The sequence below is a fragment of the Rhipicephalus microplus genome, chromosome 2, assembly GCF_043290135.1.
Source record: "Rhipicephalus microplus isolate Deutch F79 chromosome 2, USDA_Rmic, whole genome shotgun sequence".
NCBI classification, from domain to species: domain Eukaryota; kingdom Metazoa; phylum Arthropoda; class Arachnida; order Ixodida; family Ixodidae; genus Rhipicephalus; species Rhipicephalus microplus.
In genome coordinates, this window is record NC_134701.1 from 226,795,458 (window position 1) to 226,819,903 (window position 24,446).

The window sequence follows — 24,446 nt, forward strand, 5'->3', positions numbered from 1 at the left end:
ACGGAAAACAGCAGGTTAGATATCAATACTTATATGCACGAAACTCCAGTAATGTGCAACAGTCTCGGCAGAAAACAGCACTTTGTCATAGGTGGAGATACGCTGGAATTTGTAACGGAGTATGTCTACTTGGGACAGGTAGTAACTGCGGAAGCGAACCATGAGGGTGAAATAACTAGAAGAATAAGGATGGGGTGGATCACATTCGGCGAGCATTCTCAAATAGGAAGGTAGATAGTAGCTGCATCTTGCTGGTACTTACCTGCAGAGCAGAAACCTTGAGAAGAAGGTTTAGCTTAAATTAAGGACGACTCAACGAGCAATGGAAAGGAAAATTATAGGTGTGACCTTAAGAGAGAAGAAGATAGCAGAGTGGGCCAGGGAATAGACCGGGGTTAAGGATATCATAGTTGAAATGAAGAAGGAGAAATGGACATGGGCCGGGCACGTATAGCACGTAGGCAGGATAACCGCTGGTCATTAAGGGTGACTGACTGGATTCTAAGTTGAGGCAAACGCGCGAAGAGAAGACAGAAAATTAGGTGGGCCTATGAGATAGTTTCCAGGTGTAACATGGCAACAGAAAGCACAAGACAGGGGGGATTCGTGGATCATGGGAAATGCCTTTGCCCTGTAGTGGGCTGCTGCTGATGATGGCACTGCGTCAGATAAAGATGTATATTGAAAGCATTAGAACAAGTAATGAGCTAACCATTTACTAAAAATGATGTATGTTCTATTGTTAAATGCACTAAACATTGTCATTGTAATTGTATTCGCCGTAGAGTGCTTTACCAACACTTCCTTAGAATTGTGGAACAAGAACCAGCGCAGAGTGGGTAGGATTGGCGATTTGGAGTCAAGCTTTGCGGATTAGACAGTGTGGCGCTCTATGCAAGGTAAGTATATACGATGTTGGCTGTGGTCTTCTTCTTCTTATTTTTTTGGATGCGCATATGCACTTGATGAATAGTGCAACATGATATCACGCGTACATGCATACTAACCTTGGAATACGATTTCCAGCGCCCCTCAGGGCCATCGAGGCTGGCGAGGAACGTGTTTTTCAAAGTAAAGGCACCACTTGGAATGTTGGCTTTAGGAGAAAGAAAAGAGAAAAAGCACTTCACAGAGCGCCATCGCCTGCTAATGACAGACTGAGGGCCATATTATGAGCGCATCGCTAAGTGGGTAGCGGTCACATGATGTTTTTAAGTAAACTGACGGTCTACTTGAGATACTTTATACCCTGGAGGGCGTGATAAAAAATAAAGCCCTTCCTTTTTCTAGAAATACCTGACATAGAAAAATAAGCCATTTGAGCAGCCGTATGATTATAGTGTTGCTCAGCGGGATGTTGCTGTTGGTTTTATAGCGTGTCTAATGGGATGATCAAAACGTGGTTGGCGCTCGTGGCACTCACTTTGCGGCACACTTGTCAAAAGATTCAGCTGTTACAATCTAGTCATTCGCTTGGCCAGAAACAGGTAAACATGCCCAGATAAAACCCTATAAAAAGTGATTAAAAGTCTCTCGTTATGATGGCCTGATTGCGCCGTAATTTGCCGCTTAAACCCACTAAAAACAGGAACAATGCGGAAACAGACATTCTCACGCCTGTCGCGGGTGGTTGTCTAACCTGAAGCATCGCAAGGAAAGGCATCAAACCAGTGACAAACGTAACAGGAACAGCGCTGAATTGCCTAGTGAAATATTGTTAATGTAACATCAGATTCTACCATGTAAAAAAAAAGCGTAGCCGTGGCTTAACTCGGCTATGCCAGGATATACGTAGCGTGAGTAAAGGAGGCGCTGGTAAACTGAATGTTTCACGCATGAAACTAATAACTGGCGCGAAGTCTTTTGTGTGCCGCAGTCCTTCACACATGTCACACGAATATCCGAACGGATTGTCGATAAGTTCGTCTGTATGGATAGATGGATGGATGGATGGATGGGTAGATGGGTAGATAGGTGGATGGGTGGGTGGATGGTTGGATGGGTGGTTGGGTGCATGGATGGATGGGTGCATGGATGGATGGGTGCATGGATGGATGGGTGCATGGATGGATGGATGGATGGATGGATGGATGGGTGGATGGGTGGATGGATGGATGGCTGGATGGATGGATGGATGGATGGATGGATGGATGGATGGGTGGATGGATGGATGGGTGGATGGATGGATGGGTTGATGGGTGGATGGATGGGTGGATGGGCAGATGGGTGGATGGATGGGTGAATGGGTGGATGGATGGGTGGACAGGTGGGTAGGTGGACGGACGGACGGACGAACGGGTGGGTAGGTGGACGGACGGACGGACAGATGGACGGGCGGGTGGGTGGGTGGATGGACGGATGGACGGATCTATTCGCCGTGGTCCGGGGCTTTTCCGCAATGAATCGAATTTTTCTGCAAGTAAGCTGTTTTCGTTTTCTGAGAAATCTGAACGGATTTCCTCGTGGTTTCGGGCTAAAAACGGGTGGTTGTCTGCTTTCGCTTACTTATTTCTTTCCCTTACTTCCCTTACTTGTCTCCTTGCACTACTTATTTTTTAGTTAAGTGCAGTAAACTAGAGAAAGATGGTCAGTGTTCCTTTCAGGTACTGTAACAGTTAGACTCGTCACACAACAGTATAAATGATAACGTGTTCCCCTGTGGCCACGTGGCATCCGAAAAACAGGTGTCACGGCTACCTTTGAAGCTTAGCGTTTAAAGACCTCGCAAGTGATTGGGGATGAGCGATATTTATGCTGTGGTGTGGTGCGGTGATGTCCCATTCCGGCGCAACACTGTGTGCGGGATGACTCATAAGCCACTAGCATGTGCACTGTTGTGTCGCGCTGCGCATGCCTTCTTGGTAGCCTGCCCATGTTTTGGTAGCCTTGTCCGTGTAGATCCGCTGGCAAGTTACAACATTCTCGTAGTCTTATCGTCGGAAAGTCGCACGTTTGATCCCACTCGGAACGTTCTCGTTTCTCTTGAGGCGAAATGCTAGATATCCGTGTACTGTGTGATGCGAGCTTGCGCTGAAAAAACACCAGCTGATAAAAATTTTCGGTGCATTTCACTTAATGGCGTGCCTCGTGAACGTACGGTCGTTTCGGCAAGTACGAGTTCAGATAATATTTTTTGAAAAATATATGTCATAAGGAGTGAAATGGCGGGCATCTATCTTCAGTTTTAGAAATGTGGTAGGCTACTCCAATATTTTTCTTATTCTGTGTTTCTACTTTTTTACTTCAGGAATCAAGTTCGACTGAACATTGATACACGTGCGAACTTATTACAATGCGCAGCTAAACGGCTACCACACTTACTTTTTTACGTTGTTCCTACCCTGCCTTGTCCTATCAATAAAACATTCCTTTATACATTGTGCTAATTTTTTACAGCGAAAGCTGTTATGAGATCACTTTTCGGGTCACGCGCAGTTGTTGTCCGCCGCCGGTGTCCGTAACCACATCTCGCGAAATTGGGGAATAAGTGACACTTAGCGGACTCGGGTTCGAGCTCCACTGTGCCATTGGTGCTAGGTCATGCCTGTCTAAGGCAAGTTTGACAAGTGACAAGCACCGGCGTGACTCAGTGGTAGACTATTGGGCTTTATGTTTTAGTTGTTTGGTGGAGGCTTTCGACCTGCAGTAGAAATAATATACGATGGCGGCGATGATAGCCTCGAGCATTCATTGAAGTCCTGTGAACGCATGTACACGTCTAAAATGCGCAGCGATAAATGCAACAGTAAAGAACGAACCATACAAGTCCGCGGCTGAGTGCTATGAACAAGCTAAACTAGGTGCTTCTACTTACCGAGAACTGCAGTACTAGTAGTGCACTGCTGTCAGATAATCAGCGACGTGTTGCCTTGGCTGACATTGCACAACCACGATCACGTGCTCTGACGTTTTGTAGTGAAGCGCGCAGACAGCGACAAATCTTTATCGGCTTGCCACTCCGAAAGAGCTTGCCGTTGAAGATACGTTGGGTTTGGCCAAGGTCTCCTCTACTTTATCAATGCCAGCCAGATGCGCCCGATCCAATTGCCCGCCACCCTCTCCCCCTTTACCTGGCCTTCACGTACACTTTGCCGTCATGGGGGTGAGAACCCCTCATTCAGTGCCTCGCGACAGAGATCGTATGAAGTAATGTTTGGTTCATTTGTGTACAGATCCGTGAAGCGGCGCCTTGAATTTTTCGTGTTCCCAATATTGGAGGTAAGGCTGGCTCTGTAAAAAGATACGCTGTTTTGAGATAGCGTGTAACCGTTCGTGGAACTATGCGGGCAGCCAATGGGGAAGCATCACTGCATGCGCTGCGCTATAATGCGGTGGCGGCGTTGCTTCGAGTTACAATTAAGGAGCCCAAAGGAACAAATATGACTGACGTATGATGTAGGAGTGGAAAACACGTCTATCGCATCTCCGGGGGAAAGCGCTCAGAAGCACGTGTGACGCAAGCAGCGCCACTCTTCGTTTGGAGTCACATTAAGATCACTCCATCATGGCCTCCGAGATTGCGAGCGCGCGCACAACGTCGCGCACCCGCAATCTCGGAGGTCATGACTCCCTGAACTGAAGCGGACTGACGGAACCTGTGTAAAAGCGTGCGTTTGCACTGGCATGGAAAAAAACATAAAAGAGGCTGTGTTTTGCTCAAGCCTTACCGATAAAGATTATGTCAAATGGCAGCATTGTTAAAAACGTACCATACAGCACGTCAGCGCCGATCGCACCCTGCGATCACCCTATCAGCGTTATGCGAATATACTATGAATACAGTTGGAGCAAAGGCTATGTTTAGGATCGGTTGCTGATGTAGGATTAAACTGCTCTTAAACTTAAGTAAGCGATTATTTTGAATTTTCCTTTCATCTAAAGGTGGCAGCAGATGAAAGCCCGCAACCCAAGCTCAGCGGCTTTTTGGGTCTCAGTGTAGCATCGACACTGTGTTCGAACATGTCACCGTCACGTGTGGTGGGAGAGTGGCCTCGGAAAGTTTTAGGCTGTTGATTCTTCCTTTCGTTCTCCTCACATTTCATGTGCCCTTTCTTCAACGTTGACCAGCAGAGCTGTGTATATCAAAGGCTCAATGTCGCTTGACTATACGGTGATAATGATGTTTTATGATAATGATATCCTTCCCATGTGGCTCGTGCCTATGTGTCCGTGGCTTTCTTTTTCCAGCTTGTGCTGACGATGTGCCGATGTAATGCAGGAACATGTGACGGGGTGGGAGATGCACCTATAAAATCTTGCGTAGTGATATCTATTTCAAGTGTTCGCGATTACTATTTGGTATAATTGTGCGCGTCGCGCGTTTCTACCAGCAGGCCTTACATAGAATTGAATTCCTATCTGTGACCTCGGCATGCCACAAATTTGTACGGACGTTATGAAAAGCAAAATCATTGCTACGAATTTTCACGGCATGAGATTTTCTGCTAGCACGGAAGATTACCGTCACGTTTTCCAGCGTAGTGAAAGCAGCTCGGGCTACTAATAAAAAGAAATCTACTAAAGAACACAGCTCACTTACCAATGTAACTTGTCTATGGAAATATTCCATTTGACATTGCGGCGGCGCAGGCATCATGCACCGCCCTAACGGAATGGCACGAAAAGCACTAACAAATGAGGTTTATTTTGTACATAGCACAAAAATGCATACACACCTATTCATACAGTTCGAAACAAAGTAGTTATGTGCACTGATCACTTAAGCTTCTCGAACTCAGGGCTCACACCCGACAATTACTTTATTATGTGGTATAAATGTGGGGAAAAGATCTTCATTCTCTGATTAGTTCTGTCTTGTTGTTTTTGGTTTTGTCTATACTCTTGATTCACACAAACAGTTTCGTCAGACACGTCTGTTTTTAAGCAGATATGACTAGTACAGAGTCGAAAAGAGAAGCACGGTGGGCCATGTATTGGACGTATACAAAATGGTCGATACAAATGAATTGTACGCTTGCCTCACGGCTCATTAGAATGTTCATTTCTTACGGTAACTATAGTTCACGCTAAATGACATAAATAGTGGTCTGCATTAGTGTCTTGCTGTGAACGCGTACTATGACTCATTCTGATGGCTTTCACGCAATTAAAATGGATGCCTAATGTGGACGAGAACCGGCGCATTCAGCATGGTATGGCCGATGGCGATAGTGGCTAATTTGCTTCATCAGCTGGCGTTCTGCGGTGGTAGGACGCTCAAGACAGGCTTATTCTTCACTCTTACTCCACCGGTTCTGGTGTCCCCTGACGTATACTCTTAGGCAAATACAGCAACCCACTCCTAGCCTCACGCTTAAATAATAGCCTACATAGTACGAAATAACCCAACTCGACGCGGTCTGCTCGCAGAAGAAACCTGGCACATTTTCGCACAGTCTCTTGAATCACTACGTAAGTATTTCAGTCTTTCTTTAGCGTGTGCATCGCTCCATTCGTGACTTCCTTGCCATTGGAAGCGGCCGCCGACACCTTCCTCGGCTTGATGTAGGTCTGGTAGTAGAAGTTGATGAACATGCCCAACACGAAACCAGCCTGTGCGATGGCGAACGGCACCAACACGTTGGGGAAGCCGCAGTCGACGAAGAGCGGGATCGACATGTGGAGGATGAATACGACGAACTGGATGATCTGCAGCTGGGTCAGGTAGCGCTTCCACCAGAGGTACTTGCGCACTTCGGGCCCGAACGTGGATAGGAAGTAGTATGTGTACATGACTACGTGTACGAACGTATTGATGCAGAGTCCCAGTGCGGGCTGGCCTTCGGGCGCGAACATGGCCCAGAACCAGGCGTTGAACACCACCAGCACGTGGTGGATGACGTGAAGATGCGAGACCTGGTTAAACTTCTTGCGGAGCACGAAGAATATGGTGTCTAGGAAGTCTGCGTAGCGCACCAGCAGGTACCACCAGCCTGACTGGTAGACGGCCGCCGAAGCGCCTTCGGCGCGCCCCGTCACGCCCTGGCACCACAAGCTGTACGTCCCGCCGGGCAGGTACGTTATACGCAGCACTTGGTAAAGGAAAGTGGCGTTCATCACCACCATGGCCACGTTGTAAGCACGGACGAGGTTCGTGATGGGAAAAGGATCGCGCTTCTTCATCCACCGGGGACCGGCGAAGCGAACGAAGTACACGTAGAATATGATGAGCGGGAACACGAACCACGGGTTGAGCACCATGCCATAGTGGCGCGTGCGCGGGTCCCAGTGTCGCTCCATGTCATCGAGAAACTTGATTGGGTTGAGTAGCGTCGTCATGTTCCCGAAAATGAGAGCGGCCGAGATCTGCACAAAGCGTATTCCCCCTTTTTTAGAGACAGCAACTGATCGTCTCGACATGAATTAAACTGCACGCGAAAAGAGATATAAAGCTTAGTTCTAAGGAGCAACTACTCCCTATAAGTCTTGGCATCAGTTGAGCACTATGAATGGGGTTACCCTTACTTGTTCTTACACGGTCTCTTTTATCCTACTCAGTGCACTTAAGCCGAAACACGCTTTGAATGTAACGTCCAGCTGCAAGTAAACATGTAGAGTTTGAAATAGCAGAACGTAAACACATACTATTAACCACATACGCTCGCACTGTACTATACCCACTCCATACGTATGTCACTTTATACTGAGACTAAGATTATTCTTGGATCTCCATCGCAATGACGATGTGTTAAAACTGCGTTACCTTAAAATAATCATTTCAATAATTACTGCCTTAGGTATCGTTATTACAACAAAAAAGCTCAATGAATCCTATATTATTGTCCCGCGTGCAGTTTTCTTGAGTTGTGCAGTGACCTTGTTGTAGCGATGAAGTGAAGGATGACCGCGACTTACCGTAGTTGAATTCCGAAGTTGGGTTCCTATCGTGGCTTAGTGTATTCGCGCTCCGGTTTCCTTGGTGTAACTGAAACTCTTAACCGTTCTCGCGTGCCCTCTTAATACCAGGACAACTTTGGGGTCCGTACAGGAGTGATCTGAACCGAGTGACGTAGCGCTGGTTTCTCCATGTTTCGCGCCCTCCCCGAATTCGCTCTTTATTTTTCGCCTTTCCGCTTAATGGGAAATTTCGTTCTTGGGAGAGGGATCCGACTACGTCATGAAGGTCCCCACCTTCCCATTATATTCTGAGGAGCAGCTCAAACGAAGCTGGCTGTCACATGTTGGGCACGCGTGACGTGTTAAGCAATTACCAACGGGCACCCGCTCGTGTTTCGTAGCAACCAGTGGCCTTGCTGTCCCTTTGGAGATTACAATGAGGAGCTGGCGAAAACAATGGAATAAAGGCGCCGAGATTCTCTGTGCCTTGACACGGATAGGTGGTTCTGGAATCAAGGAAACCTGCCTGCGTTCACAGGAGCTCGCCTGAATGTCGCCCTGACTGATAACTCCCAGCCGTGTCTACTGCTTTTCGCAACTGTCACTGTCCCCGGGGAACCCTCGAAGGGCGCACGTTCTCTGGGAACCACCCGGCACACGTGACTTCTTCGCTTGACGTCACCTGCAGAAACATCTAGACGGGGGGAGAGGAAGAGCCAAGGGAGAGGGGTCTCTTCATCATGCAGTAGAGGACAGTCAACCAGACAACAGTGAGAGAAGTTGCGACAGACGGTGGCGACGTTTTATTGCGCACGTCTTCTTAAGAGGGCATTAACGATGTGTATGTTTATGCAGTGTAGATAGCACTTACTAACGACGGGAACAAGTACCCACAAAAGAGCTTGGGACACGTGTTGTCTTATTTCTGAAAAAAGAAAAAAAAATAGGAACGATATACGCGAAGACAATTTTTGATTGATTCGGTCTATTGTTACTTGCCTGTGATGTGCCCTGTCTATACCGCGCTTTCCGTTATACAAGGCTGCAACCAAAAAAGGCTGCAGTCAAAAGAAATTTTCTTGCTACGAAACAAGTTGCCTTGGAATTTTTGAAATCGGTATTTTAACACGGGGGGGTCTTGAAAAAAATTCTTGCAATATACTTTTACGAAATACTATTCCCTGGGGTTTCTAATCTGGCCCACGGTTTAGATGTATGCAATACGCCAGAAATTCTACGACGATATTTTGTAACAGTAGCTCTTGCGAAATTCCTACAGCGAAATTCACTGTTAACAGTCATATAATCAACGTACTTTATCAAAGGTCTTATTGGATTCTCGTCTGGGGAAGGGCTGTCGACGCCGACCCTTAACAACCACATGTAGTGCTGCGTTGAGCACAGTGGTCATAAAATTTTAGAGCGCAGCTTTTAGCTACTGTTCCTCCGTTGAGCGACGTCACCGTTGCCGTTCGGGGCGTAACCAACACTATAAATATAACCGAATTCCAGAAAATCGGGATTGAATTGCGTGTGAACCCGGGGCATCCATGTTGCAGATGAGCAATCTTCCACGGAGTCACGCTGCTTTTTTTTTCTTTATTATCAGATTCTAACACGCCACATGTATCAATAGCGGACACTTCGTACAATATTAGGCGCAACTGCAACAATGCCGCTACAGTCAAGGAACCTACAGTTATTTACATTATTGAATTCCTTATGGTAAGTCAGGTGCTGAACCCCGGAAACCTAGTAGTGCACAGTATTGCTCTTTCAGTACATCAACATACCAAACCATGCTCTCGCGAAAAAAGCACGCGTGCCGGTTGCCTGTCAGGGTCGCAGTGATAGCCAGCCATTCTAGCCCAACATTCCTGGCTTATAAAGTCGCGCTGGTGTTTCGGGCTCGTTTGCGAGAGTGCCATATACAAGCAAGCCAGGCAAGGAATCGCTTTAACCTATCTAATACTTTTTGGCAGAAAAGTAAAATAACGAGTAGCAATGAGAAGGATGTTGTAGGTAGTTGGCGCATCTAGCAGTAAAATAGCGAACAGTCATTACACAATGCTAGTTGTGGTATACGAGTGTGTGATTTGATGCATCCAACCCACAGCACAGTGCTCAGCCCTACTAGCTAACCGTCATTAACCACATGCGCCATCAACAACGTGCGCATAATACTTTACAGACGTGTAATGGGTACCTCGCTTATCCGCAGGAAGATGAATAATGGCGTAGTGGGTGCTGTCCTACATAAAAAAAAATCTGCATTTACTGCGTTGGGGAAAATAGCGGAAAGTGAAAACTTCAAACTAAGTTGGCCTTGCCTCAACACGAAGTGGCGCTCAGAATTCAATTTAGATGGTATCGTAATGGTCGTTGATTTTTTTTCGATGGCTTTTTTTTGGTTGCTAGTTCTGTTTTGATTGATTGATTGATTTATTGATTCGGGGGGTTTAACGTTCCAAAACCACCATATGATTATGAGAGACGCCGTTATGGAGGGCTCCGGAAATTTCGACCTCCTGGGGTTCTTTAGCGTGCGCCCAAATCTGAGCACACGGGCCTACAACATTTCCGCCTCCATCGGAAATGCAGAGTTCTGTTTTGCCGTTGCCACTGAACAATATGTAAAAGTTGTAAGTAGCCTTCTCGAACTTGCGGGAAAATACAAAACCATGATAACCAAGTTTATCGTATGAATGATAAGCTTATCAAACCAAATTGCGTCCTGCCCAGAATAATACTAAGAGTTAGGAGTGCTTGCACAAGTGAAGCAAAAAAAAAACCGCCATTTTGATTGTTCAAGTTATGAGTCTTATGATCAACGCTTAAATTGTTTGCAATAGCAGGAGTAGCGCAATCGTGTGTACTTAATAACCGCTGTCCAGGTCATCCGACTTATTAATGTTCATTATCATTTGCTGACTTTTCAGGCAACTCTTCTCTAGCTATTCGCCTCTAGAGATGACCATACCTAACGATTCAGTGCATATTTAGGAAAGGTTAATGGCGTTAATAACACAGTTTTGCTGGCCAGGCACGGCTTACTGTGCTTTCTTGAATTCATTATTTAGCCTAAGGTTAATAAACAAACGTTAATAGCATAAATTTTGCATTTGGCTTCTTCGAAGTATTGATTTCTCGAGCTTATAATCTAAGTATCCTCCATAAATTCAGTGTAGCAGTGCTGTAACCATACAATTGTTAGAAGACATAGTGCGTATGATACAGACTGACTGCAACAAAGTAATACCCGAGAGAAAGCATCTTCTCTAGCGATTGTGACTGATTGTTTGGAGTGGCTACTATAGAATTGCTACTTTTATTTGGCATTGCTGAGTAGGCACCTAAGAAGGAGGTTCTGCTTGAACTGCGTGAGGCACATGTTTATACCGCGTCCGACTAAACGTCGCATATAGAAATTACTTCAGGAACAAAATCGTACTATCAGACACACTATTGTGTGTCCAATGAAACATCGTAGAAGGCATCAATCACGTCTTCTATGAGTTCACGAAATACGCATCAGAAAGAGAGTCTCTGAAGATGTCCTTAAAACTACAACGGGACTCAAACTTGGAGTTGACAAATATTCTAGGCACATGGCAGAAGAGCTCCAGTTACAAGCCACAAAAGCACTACTGACATTCTTGTGGGCCACAAGCTTGAACGAAACGTTGTAAATAGTGTGGTGCGTGTGTGCGACTGAATGTGTCATGTGTTTATCAGTGTATACATCAGTCATCGCCCGGTACCTGGAGTAGCATTTCAGAAGCCAGGCAAGCTTCTCGAGCTCTTCATTAAAATAATTCTCTCTCTCTCTCTCTCTCTCTCTATATATATATATATATACTGAGCTGTTCGTTTTCCCTCTGCAGACCGTATGCCGATAACTCTGAATGACACAGACGGAAGAACGCCATTTGATCGCGTATGGCTTTCCCTTTTCGTTCCGCATCTTGAGGACGTTAACGGGGGTGCAGCTGTTTTCAAAGGCGTCCGTATCCGTTACAACGTAAGTTTCCTGTAATCCCACTCACCAGTTATTTCATCTGTCGGCCTGCTCCCACTCTTTTCTTTTTGAAGCAAGGACGTCTCCACTTCTATACGAGTGCGGTTTTCCTGCTACACAAGGTCTTTGTTTCCCGGCGCACTATGGTATAACACAATGCTCATTTCTACGATGCATTGGGCAACCAACTGAAGAACTCAGATTGCCAGATAGTCTTAAGTCTGAGAAGCCTATTTTGAAGGGAAGATGATATAATTGATCTAATCGAACTGGTTATGGTACCGCTGATGTCAGCTGCTTTAAATGTTAATACAATGCAAAGATGAAAGCTAGCGGCAGATGGAAAGACGAAGTAAAATAAAAGTTGCTTTTTACAGACGTGAGGTGCCTCAATCTGCCTGGCCAACGTGCCAATAGTTAAACCTGTCTTTGCGAAAAGGTTCCTCGCAATTTTGGCACATTAAATATATAGGGCAGTCGACGTCTCTTGATGCATGGCCGGCACGCTTCATCTGCCAAAGAACACACAGGGAAAGAGAGTGAGCAGCGCCATTTCTTGCTAGTGGGCATAATGGCAGGGAATATGGCTTGACCCGCCGAGGTGGTTTACAAATTCAGCATTTTACAAAAGCAGCATTTTGTGTAAACGTCTTTACCTTTCTCTTTTTTTTCTAATTTCTGCAAGAAACCCTTTCTTTGCCTTCACTTTCTGCAAAATAATGAGCAAACACAGGTTGGCTGTTCATTTTCTATCTATCTATCTATCTATCTATCTATCTATCTATCTATCTATCTATCTATCTATCTATCTATCTATCTATCTATCTATCTATCTATCTATCTATCTATCTATCTATCTATCTATCTATCTATCTATCTATCTATCTATCTATCTATCTATCTATCTATCTATCTATCTATCTATCTATCTATCTATCTATCTATCTATCTATCTATCTATCTATCTATCTATCTATCTATCTATCTATCTATCTATCTATCTATCTATCTATCTATCTATCTATCTATCTATCTATCTATCTATCTATCTATCTATCTATCTATCTATCTGTCTGTCTGTCTGTCTGTCTGTCTGTCTGTCTGTCTGTCTGTCTGTCTGTCTGTCTGTCTGTCTGTCTGTCTGTCTGTCTGTCTGTCTGTCTGTCTGTCTGTCTGTCTGTCTGTCTGTCTGTCTGTCTGTCTGTCTGTCTGTCTGTCTGTCTGTCTGTCTGTCTATTATCTATTATGTATTATCTATATGTTATGTATTATCTATATGTTATCTATTATCTATATGTTATCTATTATCTATATGTTATCTATTATCTATATGTTATGTATTATCTATATGTTATCTATTATCTATATGTTATCTATTATCTATATGTTATCTATTATCTATATGTTATCTATTATCTATATGTTATCTATTATCTATATGTTATCTATTATCTATATGTTATCTATTATCTATATGTTATCTATTATCTATATGTTATCTATATGTATCTATATGTTATCTATTATCTATATGTTATCTATATGTATCTATATGTTATCTATTTTCTATCTATCATTTATCTGACGGAGAGACGGACGGACGGAAAGATAATCTGTCTGGAAACAAAAGCATAAAAGAAAGGATAAAAGCATATAGAGGAAGAAAAAACGGCTCTGACAGGTGGCAGTGAGTTTGGCTGTAGATGGGAAAACCCTGGCAGTACGTGACGTTCGTTACCTTAATGTTATTCTTTGTAATTTGATTTTCACCTGCACTCACTACAGACGCGTGCTGTTTAGTCCCTTTTATATCTCGTGTATGATGCTTAGTAGACATTGTGTACTACAAAGGTAAAACATCTAACCGGTGCTTTTCAACATCACCCTCATAATTTTGTCGCGAGTGGTTCGTCGATGTTTGTAGCGAGCAGCTACTCCTAGACAAACTACACAGCTTTCTTGCCTCGTTGATGGTATATATCTGAGATTGCATACTTTCAACTCTTTCGTAGAAAGACTCTTTCAAGAAATCCCGCGTCACGCCTTGTGTTTTTGTTAAAGAGTGCGCAGCAAGCGACCTTCACTGTTAAGCAAGGTGCAGGGTATCCTTCCTCATCCAGTTGGGAAACCATGGGTGCTTCTTTCGACAGCAATACTAGTGGGTCACAGAACGCGTGAAACTTACAGCCATTGGTCAGGAATTGGCCAGCCTTTTTTTTAATCTTATACTACTGGCCTTCCTGGGCCCCATGCAGCTGTAGATGCGTATTTGTATTGTTGCAGTTGATGCTTTCGCGTTCCTTTAACCTTCTTGATATGTTCTTACGCAACTAGTTATTCGATATTGCCAGTAAATAGTTCCAGAAACACTCCGTCAAGCACGAAAATTATGAAAAGATGTCCCAGCTTGTGGGCTTTATAGCGAAGGTGTGCTTTGCTGTTTGTCTACATAATCTGTAGACAATAATTGCATGGTCGAACTGCACTGTCTTTAACGCAAATCACAAAGACAAAGAATAAGGAATTATTGTGAGCAAGCAAGCGCTACTCATGCAGAATGAACTACGTGACGCCTACACAAGCAGAACTTTTGGCCATCTGGACCGCTTTATAGGATAACTTAGCACAGTCAACTATTTACACAAGCTCATTTGAGCCATTAAGAGACATAGAAAATCTAAATATAAAAGATGTCACAGCTATACGCTTCCGTAAAATTCTCCTGCACAAACAGACTGTCGTTGACACTAGAGCCGCCTGGACACCGGGTCCCGTGGGTATCAAAGGGCGAGGTAACGAGGTGGCGCACCGTCTTGCTACCTCAAATACAGAAGTTCTCGGTTGTCATCTCCGACCTCTCCGGCGTGCACCTGCAGAGCTTGGTGGCCACCCCAACGCTAATTTGTCACCAAGCACTCGTTTTGAAATGACATGCCTCGTTACCTGCAAAAGTACATTAACCGGGAGCGACTCAAAGATGTCACCCTTCCTCGTATCTTTTAGAACCTTGCCCTCACTCAATCTGAGGATATCTTCGTTAACAAAGTACTTGCAAACATAGCCACTACCCCTGACATCATTCATAAATGGCCGACCCTTGTGGACCGGAAGAAAGCTGGACACCTCCATGTCCTGCGTATGTTCTTTTTGCCACTCTTCGTGCTTGGAAAACATAGAACACCTCATCCTACACTGTCCTGCCCTACATCAATATCGCAAGAACAACGCAATTTTCCTACATTTCGATTTGGAAGTGTATACAAAAGGACATTCTCGAGAACACTAATCAGTTTGTCAGATTAGCCCATTTCGGAATTAGCAGTGGCTTGGCGCGCGTGGTTTAGTGTATGCCTATCACCCCTCCCCGTCCTCCACTCTCCATTCAATGACCTTAAGTCCTTCCTTAATAGAATTTATCTATCTATTTATTGAGAGCAAGCGCACTGTGCTCCCAATGTGAGCGGCCTCCTTGACCCAGGTGGCCGCGCACTTTCGTCGTCAGTCATGCCCGTTGAAGAAAGCTTCGCTGGTTCTTATTGCCTGTCTGTGGCATCTTGTCTGTGGCATCTGTCCGTCGCTTTGCGTTCTACACCTCATCGCCTCCGAGAATGGCACGCATCTTTCTCCGCAGGCGCGAACGCCTTCCTTCGTTTTCGAAGATAACTGCCAGATGGCGCTCGTGTCTAACGTGCCTCGATGCGCTCGTTTCCACCGCTGCACGCTCGAGGCACTCTAACGCAGCGCCTCCAGAATACCATTCACCGATTTTTTTTTTGTGCAGAACATCAAATTAATGTTTTGTTCACTCTCTCCAGACGCAAGACTATCGTCTTTCGACGACATTTGCAGTGTAACATGCAGATTTGGGGCCAATTTTTTTCTTGTTAAGTATTTTTTGCCCATATCTCTCTCTTTCAGCCCCCTAATCTTCAACCCTTGTGCAAAGCAGCATACCGGAGACTACCTTCTAGTTAAACTTCCTGCTTTCTTCTTTGCTTTCACTCTTTCATGAAAAAAAAAACAAAGAAATATAATGAAGCATTAACCTTCTTTTTGCCAGCCATTCTTAATGAGAGTAAAGGCTCGGACTGCCTCATTATTCCATGGGAAAGAACTCGCGCGGATGGGTCAAGTGTTGACGTGATGTGGCGGGCAAACTACACGCCACCAGTGACGTCATTCTGGGCGTCCTTCGGGCCCTCGTGTTTGCGTCTAATTTGCGTGTCGGGGCGTCGCAACGTGACACGATTTGCAGGTGTTTTGGGAGTGTTTTGTGAAGCTTGCGAGAGATTCTAGTTATCACTCATTCGAGACAAAAGCTTCCAGGCGCCGGCAATGATGCAGGGTTAGGCTTGCCTAATTTCAACAGATGACTCGCTTCACCAATCGGAGAATATAATGCGTGGTATACTTCGATTGGTTACGGAAATGTTATCAATAAAGGCGAAAACATTCCTGTAAAATATTTACTCCACTCAAAGGCGCCACTCGGCGAAATGTCTTGCCATTTTTCTTCATTGGGTTTCTTAATGACTCAAGTCACTGCTTACTTTAAAAATAAGGTCAGCGCTAGAATATGCAGCTATACTTTTTTAAGGAAAACAATTGTAAAGGGCCGTGACGTTCGGCACCTGAAGATTTTGAAAAAAAAAAGAAATTAATCTGTTTCGTGCACGACACTCCTTATCACGTCTGGCACTGCTGGGCCAGTAAATGGGACATCATGGCTACATTATTTTGTCGAGGTTGGTGGTCTTAGGACGTCCTGGACTGCACTGATGGCGATTCCTTCCTTGAGGACGCTGACGGCACTGGTTGCTGCTTACTGTGTAAGCACTTAAGAAAACGTAGTCTTTTTTTTTTATTGTGACAGACTTGCCTTTAAGGCATAATATTTCTCCGAGTGTGTTTGTTAAATGTGTGCCGTTATGCCGGTGTTGTGCACGAAATGAAGTAGTGTCTTGTGAAATCTGTTGTCATGCATCCAGCGGTTGTAACTGTCTGCGTCGCTGTAGCGAAGGCCGGCTTGAACGAGGTGACGGGAGCGTTCTGGCTGGATCCCTTTGCATGTCCATATAAGGTGGTATGCATCTGCTTACATCGCTGGAGTGGGACAATACGGGCACGTATCATCAACTGGTAAATGCGACCAGTTTCATGATGATATAACGGCCGGTGTAAGGGGCACCCCTGCCCAAAGCCTCCTAACATCACCAGTTTCATAATATCTGTTATATCATGAAACCTTATTTCACCAGGATTTTATCGCAATTTCTGGACGGTGGCCAATGGAACATTATTTCACAATGTGGCTCCATGTGCTTATAATAGTATGTGTTGAAATGTCTTGAGAAACATCGCACTTGGACGCACTTTGAAGGCCATCACTTCAGTGTTACCGCAGCGTTGCAGTGGTACTCTACCTTATTGAAAGGGGAGTTTGTAAGAATTCTGTTTCTTTTCGTTTATTATTTATTGCGTTGCTGAAGGGTGTCATTGCTGCTGCCATGAGATGGCGCCACACGCAGAGGCTCCCGATTTGTTGGAATGAATGAGCTGGGGATGTGCATGCGTATATACGGGAGGAAATGAAAAGATTTCAAGCGTCTAGGCATTCTTTGGCAACCCGACGTTGAACAATGCTTACCGCCACCTATTTTAGAGCGCACGAAACTAGGATGAAATATCTTGTCACAAAACCACCAGCTGTCGGCACATATCCAAGAAAGGGACACTCACGAAGAAGATTGCTTGCCACACTTTTCTCTTCCAGCAGCCACATCGAATAAGAAGCACCGGTAAATTATGTACATTATGTACGACTGAAATAGTGCTTTTGAGGTAAATTACTGACAGGGGCACGTTCAGGTGCAGTTGATCTCCTTTAGTGCACAAAAAGGCTGCAAGAAGGCGCTGTTCTTTCTTCTCATCTGCGCTTCATGTATCAATGTTTTTTGCGCCTCAATCATCTCCACTAAGCCAGCACCAGCTCGCCAAAAACAAGTCCTTTGGAAAAAGGCTGCAGTAAGAAGTGCCTCTGTAGGGGTCCGTTTTTTTCTGTTCAAACTGCCGGGTTCTTTTTTTTTTTTGCTATCACGGCCGGAATTTCTGCGATTATCTGGGTGAAGAATGTTCATCATTATGAGTTGCTCTCAACGACACCGATAATCAGTACGAACCATGCACTGCACGCGATATACCCGAGAATCAACGGAAGACAAGACAGCGGTTGCCCCACCGCACAAATCGCTTAAAGTTGACGAAGCTCGCCAGCTAAGACAAATTCAGGTTAACACCTATCCATATTTGGAAAGGTGGCAGCACATAAACCCCCATGCATTTGTAAACCAATGTCCGTGGTGCGAGTCACGACCGACGTTGCAACATGTCACATGGGACTGCCGGAACAAGCCTATGCAGGTTCAGTCGCCTCTGATACTCACGCTAATGGGGGAGCCTTGGGAAGCCCTCTTCGTCCAACCTGGCCTGAAGACCCAAAGGGGTCTCCTGGATCAAGCCGGTCGAACTGCAGCGGCCACTGGTGTCCTGGAATGGGGAAACCACCCTTGGCAATCTCCCTCCTTCTTTTCTTTTTTTTCATAAATAAAAATTTTATATCACCATCTCATGAGACAATGACAACGTGGCCAGAAACCGCAATGTCAGGCGTCGAAGTCACAAAGAACTTTGACCGTCGAACAATCTAAATCTCGCCGCTCACAAGCGTGTCATAATATTGAAGGGAACACAAAGTACCTGGAGACAATGAAACAGATCTTTCATTGCCCTGGCTATCCTATATGAGTACACATATTTCTTGTTTACCAAATATTACTTCGTAACTCCACATCGCCACAGCGCCACAGCGCAATATTACACTACTTAGCCTTACATGGCGTGCCCCGCCGCGGTGGTCTAGTGGCTAAGGTACTCGGCTGCTGCAGGGCGCGGGTTCGAATCCCGGCTGCGGCGGCTGCATTTCCGATGGAGGCGGAAATGTTGTAGGCCCGTGTGCTCAGATTTGGGTGCACGTTAAAGAACCCCAGGTGGTCTAAATTTCCGGAGCCCTCCACTACGGCGTCTCTCATAATCATATAGTGGTTTTGGGACGTTAAACCCCACACATCAAATCAAATCAAGCCTTACATGGCGTCATATATACAGCACTAAAAAAAAACTATCTTCTGCAGACCAAGTCACACAGAACCATCACAATAGCCTGATGAGATGAGTGAAAATTTAAGTATCGTAGAAAAGCACGCTTTTCTCCGCCATCTAATCGGAAGATACACTATTCATGTTTGTTACGCTTCGATTATGTATTGTGATTCTCGTGTATTGTTTTGAGGTCGCCGTTTCTTGTTAGACATTGTGATTCCTTCTGTTAGATATTGTATATTTTAGACATTCTAAACGTTAGACATTGTTATTTTTGCCCGGGTACGATATTTCTGCGTGCAGACGTGTCGGGCTGAAGTTTCCTCCTAGAAATTGAAGTTGTCGGAAGAGTCGCAAAGCAGCTTTCTGGGCACCACGGAGCTCGATTCGTACCGCGGGAAGTCTACTTCTCTACGTTTTTAGCAATAATTGCGGACACCATGGTCTTTTTCTATCTAAAACAACGAAGAGCAAGTCTTCATGCTTGTTGCTAGAAAAAACTCCTCCTGCGCGCTGTTGTGTAGACCGTGGCTAGCGTGTCACTCTTAACGCTGCTTCTGACACTCCCTGATGACTGGCCTCCCTCTTAAGCGCTGCATAAGTGGCGGCCATTTGTCGTAAGTAGCGACTATTCAAACAACGTCCCCTCGCAGGATCGTAATCTCTCGAGAAGGAACTCGAGGAAATGCGCTACGAACTCTCTGTTGGCCGCCCGTCGTTATGAACGAAGTGGCGTTTTCCTTCAGCGGAGGTGTAATAAGCTTGCCCCGTCGAGAGTCCGAGGTGGCGATGCGACCACTGGCGAAAAGGAAGTAGATGTTTTTAGACTGCAGGCTATACTTCTTTGTGTGTTGTATAGATGGCACCACGTGAGGTTGAGTTGTCCGATATGGCCCTATGGCTTTTGAATACGAGCGTGATACGTAGACGGGTACAGGAAAGACACAGACTAGCGCCCTGTCTCTGTCTACGTATCGCACTCGTGTTTGAATTGATCATGAAAAAAGAACTCGCCCAATCAACCGTTTTGACCCTATGGCATTGTGGCATATGGAGTTATAACGCGATAACAATAAATAGCTTGTTTCGCAGAAATTCTGGCGTCGGCGTCGTGTGGTTTTAAACGTAAAGTCATCATCTTACGCGTGGCCGAAAAATGCGGAACAACGCAAACAAAACAAATGATACAAAATCCTCGGTCAGAGTGGAGATCGAACTCGGCTTGTTTGCCTCCGAGTGGGGACAAAACCGTAGTCGTTTGCGTGGCAAATGGCTGTTCTAGCACCCGCTTACGCTAAGCAGAGACGTGGTTGTGTGTTGGACCTGCTTACCCTTTAAGAGAATACCCCAACCCCAAAGGTTGGGATTATGTTGTACATTTATAATTTTTATAATAAATATTTCTTTCACGTTGAGAAGTCTTTAGGCCAAATGAAAAAAAAAAAGAATTGATTATGACGACGCGCAATTTACTATCTCTATAAAGAAGCGCTCATAGCACCCATCCGGCCACCCATTCGTGCGTACATCATCCGTGATAATATGGAAAATACATTCGATGGTAAATAATCAAATCAATTTTCAAGTCTGAGTGTGGCTTTTAAATTTTTCAAACATGGACAGCATATGTATATATATATATATATATATGTATATATATATATATATGTATATATATATATATGTATGTATATATATATATATATATATATTGTAATGACGAAAACCGAAACTGGAACTCTCTCTGGCACAGACTCGCATGCTAGGAGGAAGAGGACGAAGACGAAGCAGAATAAGAACAGCCGGCCTGCAGCAAAGGCGTTGTGTCTTATTTCTCGTCGTTACAATGGCGCAGTCGATGAAGAAGACGTCATACGTCCCGGCTTCGTCATCCAGGACGCCCGCCGACGTGCAGATGCGGTAAGCGTCGCTTGGGGACGGCGTCAAGGCCTCCTCAGCAGCTGTTCACCTGCCGCCACTGCCACCACCGTTCGGGGATGGCGCCAAGGCCTCCTCGGCGGCTTTAGTATACCCATCACCGGTATTTCTTCATGAAAAGGGACACCGTCTACGCGTCCTTCGCCACGGATTGTGCCGTGAGCACAGGTCGACAAGTGAACCCTGCGGCACAAGCCACCTGTCCGTACCCTCGTGGATCATCGGCAGCGTGGTTCTCTCATCGTAAAAACGCTGTTCACGCTTCCTCGATAATGGAGCCGACAGCCCTCCTGCAGCCGGGAGCACCTGTGCCGCCATTCGGGGACGGCGTCCAGGCCTTCTCGATGGCTCCTGGGCAGGCTTGCCCCGGCCCCACCACGACAGTACATGGCCTGTCGTTGACCGGGAATGCCGTTCACGCTTCCCACTGCGACAACGTCCTGCTCAGTGCTTCATCGGCACCTCAGCCGCTCAGGGGTGCTGTTCAAGCTCCCTCGGCCGAGGGTACCACAGCAGTGAGTACGCTGATCGGGGAACACGTCCCCACTGGCTCCGCATGTGGGCCGCCCGAGAGTGCCACCGAGCTTTCGCGCACCATTGCGCGACTCCGCCTCGAGGTCGGCGCCCTGACAGCGTCGAGTTCTGCGATATTCCCTGCTGCCTTGCCGGGACTTCACATTATCGATGAGGCGTTGGCCGCGGCCGCCTCGCAAGACCATTCAACAACTTCCCCCGAGAGCCGCAGCAAGCTCCAGTATACTCTCGCGGCTCTTTCACACCAACTTGGCTGTGTGGCGTCGCTATTTTCTGGAGCTTCGCCTGCCGTGACACCACCACCGGCTGCCTCCGAGCTACCCGAGTTTCGCGGCTTCCAGGACGATGCCGTCGATTGGGTGGCTACCATCAATGCTCTCGGAGCTCGCAAGGGATGGAGCGACAATCAGAAGTGGTGCGTGGCCTTAGACCGCCTTCAAAATCCTGCTGCTGCGTGGCACAGGTACGAAGGCGTGCGGCAGCAGTCCTGGGCGGACTGGAGCGCCAAGCTCATTGCTGCGTTTGGAAGAAATGAGTCTGACCTCACTGCTACCTCTCATTCTACCCTCGCCACTACCGAGCAAGGGGCTATTGAGAAGCACAACGACGAGGCAGCTGCACCCTCTGCCAACCTGCCCTACCTCGGAGATCAACCTCACGAGGCGCCGCGCCCCCCTACAGCTGTGCCGCGTGCCCCCTCCCCGGACAGCTTCCCAGAGTACCCTGCGGCAATCATCGAGACAAGCTGGACGGTGTACTCCTCCGGGCAGATCTCTGACTCCGCGTCGACACCTGACACACAATTACCCTTGACCCAACTTAGGACCGCCTATAAAGCACAGAAGCCAGTGAGCCAGCCTCCAAGCTGGTCAGCCCCAAATGGCCTGGATCCATTGACCTGCTGCGTGACGACGGCGGCTCTTTCACAACCAGCCGGAGACCAAGCACACGTCACAACGGCCAGTTTGACCCATAGTAAGGAGCCGCACCATCCCCTGCCACCTTTGCCGTCACTGGCCGAGTGCGTGGACGCTCGTAACTTGCCAAATGCCGTCTCCCCTAACGAGCCACAAGTGCCTACTCCACCTGAGGAGGATGCCATCGAAGTCATTCCGGTGCAGTTCACGGTTGCTCCGGATGGCGAGGCAACTGGCCATGTCGACATGAACGCACGTGACGGATTGGCAAAAACCTCCACTTCGACCAGCAGTGCATCAGCGAAGACGCTAGAGCACGACTTGCGTCGCAAGTCTACGCGCAAAGTCTACACAGCGATGTCGCTGATATCTATCGATATAGCCCATCGTACCTTCCCTCGCTCTGAACAACGCAGGCGTCCCCGCTCAGTGTGGGCCGCAGTACTGCATACTGGTGTCCCTGCAATGTCATCCAAGCAGCGAAGGGGTAGTCATCGCGATGGTCCGCCACCAATGCGATCACTCCGCACCAGCCAGTATCACCTGCTGGGTTTACATTCTCCAGGTGACTACATTAACTTGCCGCGCGGACGCGACCTGCAACGACCACCTCGACACAGCCAGGGTCGTCCACCAGAGTACAGGACAGTTCCACAGGACAGCTCGAGGCGTGCACATGACAGACTACCACGGCACTCCCAGTGCCGCCCTCCAGAGAAAATTGCCCTTTGCGCGCTAGCAGTCATGGCCGAGTGTAATGACGAAAACCGAAACTGGAACTCTCTCTGGCACAGACTCGCATGCTAGGAGGAAGAGGACGAAGACGAAGCAGAATAAGAACAGCCGGCCTGCAGCAAAGGCGTTGTGTCTTATTTCTCGTCGTTACAATATATATATATATATATATATATATATATATATATATATATATATATATATATATATATATATATATTGAATTAACTTGAAGATAGCACATAAGAAAAGGATCGTATTTACTAACGTTTCGGCCGTGGCACGGCCTTCGTCAGAGTAAGTCATATATATATATATATATATATATATATATATATATATATATAATATAGTTTCCCAGTTGTTTCAAGCTTACTTTCTATTTAAAAAATGCTGATTGTTGATTTCATTGTGAGGGTATGTCCCGAATTGTGTTTTGATTTAACTATTGATTCATTGTGACCCAGTGTATGTTTTAATAATAAAAAAAGAACCTAGCGGTTTATGCCGCACTGCTTCGTAAGCTGTAGTGTCACTTATATAGGTCTGAAGAATATGCAGAATGACAGTGGGATATTGAACTGATTGGGTATGAGTAGGTTTCCTAGTTCTTCCAGCCACGTATAAAACACAATCTAAAGTAATTATGCCCGAATAAAAGGTGCCTAATCTACACATATTACGAAATATATTGTTAGCATAAATATCATGGAAACAGAATTATGAGGGTATTGGAGCAATTATAATTCTAATAATTATTGGTCACAAGAGTTGAGAAAGGTGGCTGTACATTCGCTGAAAACTCAGTCTACTCGTATCACAACATACATGGAGTGTCGCATGACTATTAATTCACACAAACTTTTGTTTGCGAATGTCTGGCCAGGACAACGCTTTAAGTGCACCATGCATGCTTAGGAAGTTTCGTATATTTCAGCAATCGGATAATGCTTCGAGGTGAAAAAGAAATGAACCAACTAGGTGCCATTTAATTGTAACCCGAAGCAGCGTTTAGAGGCTAAAGTGGCAATTTATTAGTGTATGCATGAACATCATCGTGGGCTAGTTCCCGCGACCATAATATGTGTCCTCGCGTCCTTTTATTTGTTGCGCTTCGTAGAATACAGTTATTGTTTAGGCTACATTGAGCAGACTTGGTATTGCAGTATTAGTAAATAAACAAAATGAAATGTAAGTTATTGACAATGATCGAGAAGGCTGCCTATAATCAAACTCTACGAATCAGTGGTTCATAGGAGGGTTACTTTAAAAGAAAAATTAAGGGCCATTTGCTAATTTGCACCTCCAAA

The 24,446-nt window shown here is 45.9% G+C and overlaps 1 long non-coding RNA gene and 1 pseudogene across 2 annotated transcripts in view; one reads left to right on the forward strand and one right to left on the reverse strand.

Moving 5' to 3' along the window:
• Positions 1 to 24,446, forward strand: part of LOC142775383 (uncharacterized) — a 104,548-nt gene that overhangs the window by 15,024 nt on the left and 65,078 nt on the right. The gene's annotated exons all lie outside the window — the stretch shown is intronic.
• Positions 5,624 to 8,021, reverse strand: LOC119170347 (very long chain fatty acid elongase AAEL008004 pseudogene; annotated as a pseudogene). Its single transcript, XR_012886740.1, has 2 exons — positions 7,855 to 8,021; positions 5,624 to 7,305 (listed from the first exon to the last, which is right to left on the reverse strand). The product of XR_012886740.1 is annotated as a very long chain fatty acid elongase AAEL008004 pseudogene (transcript).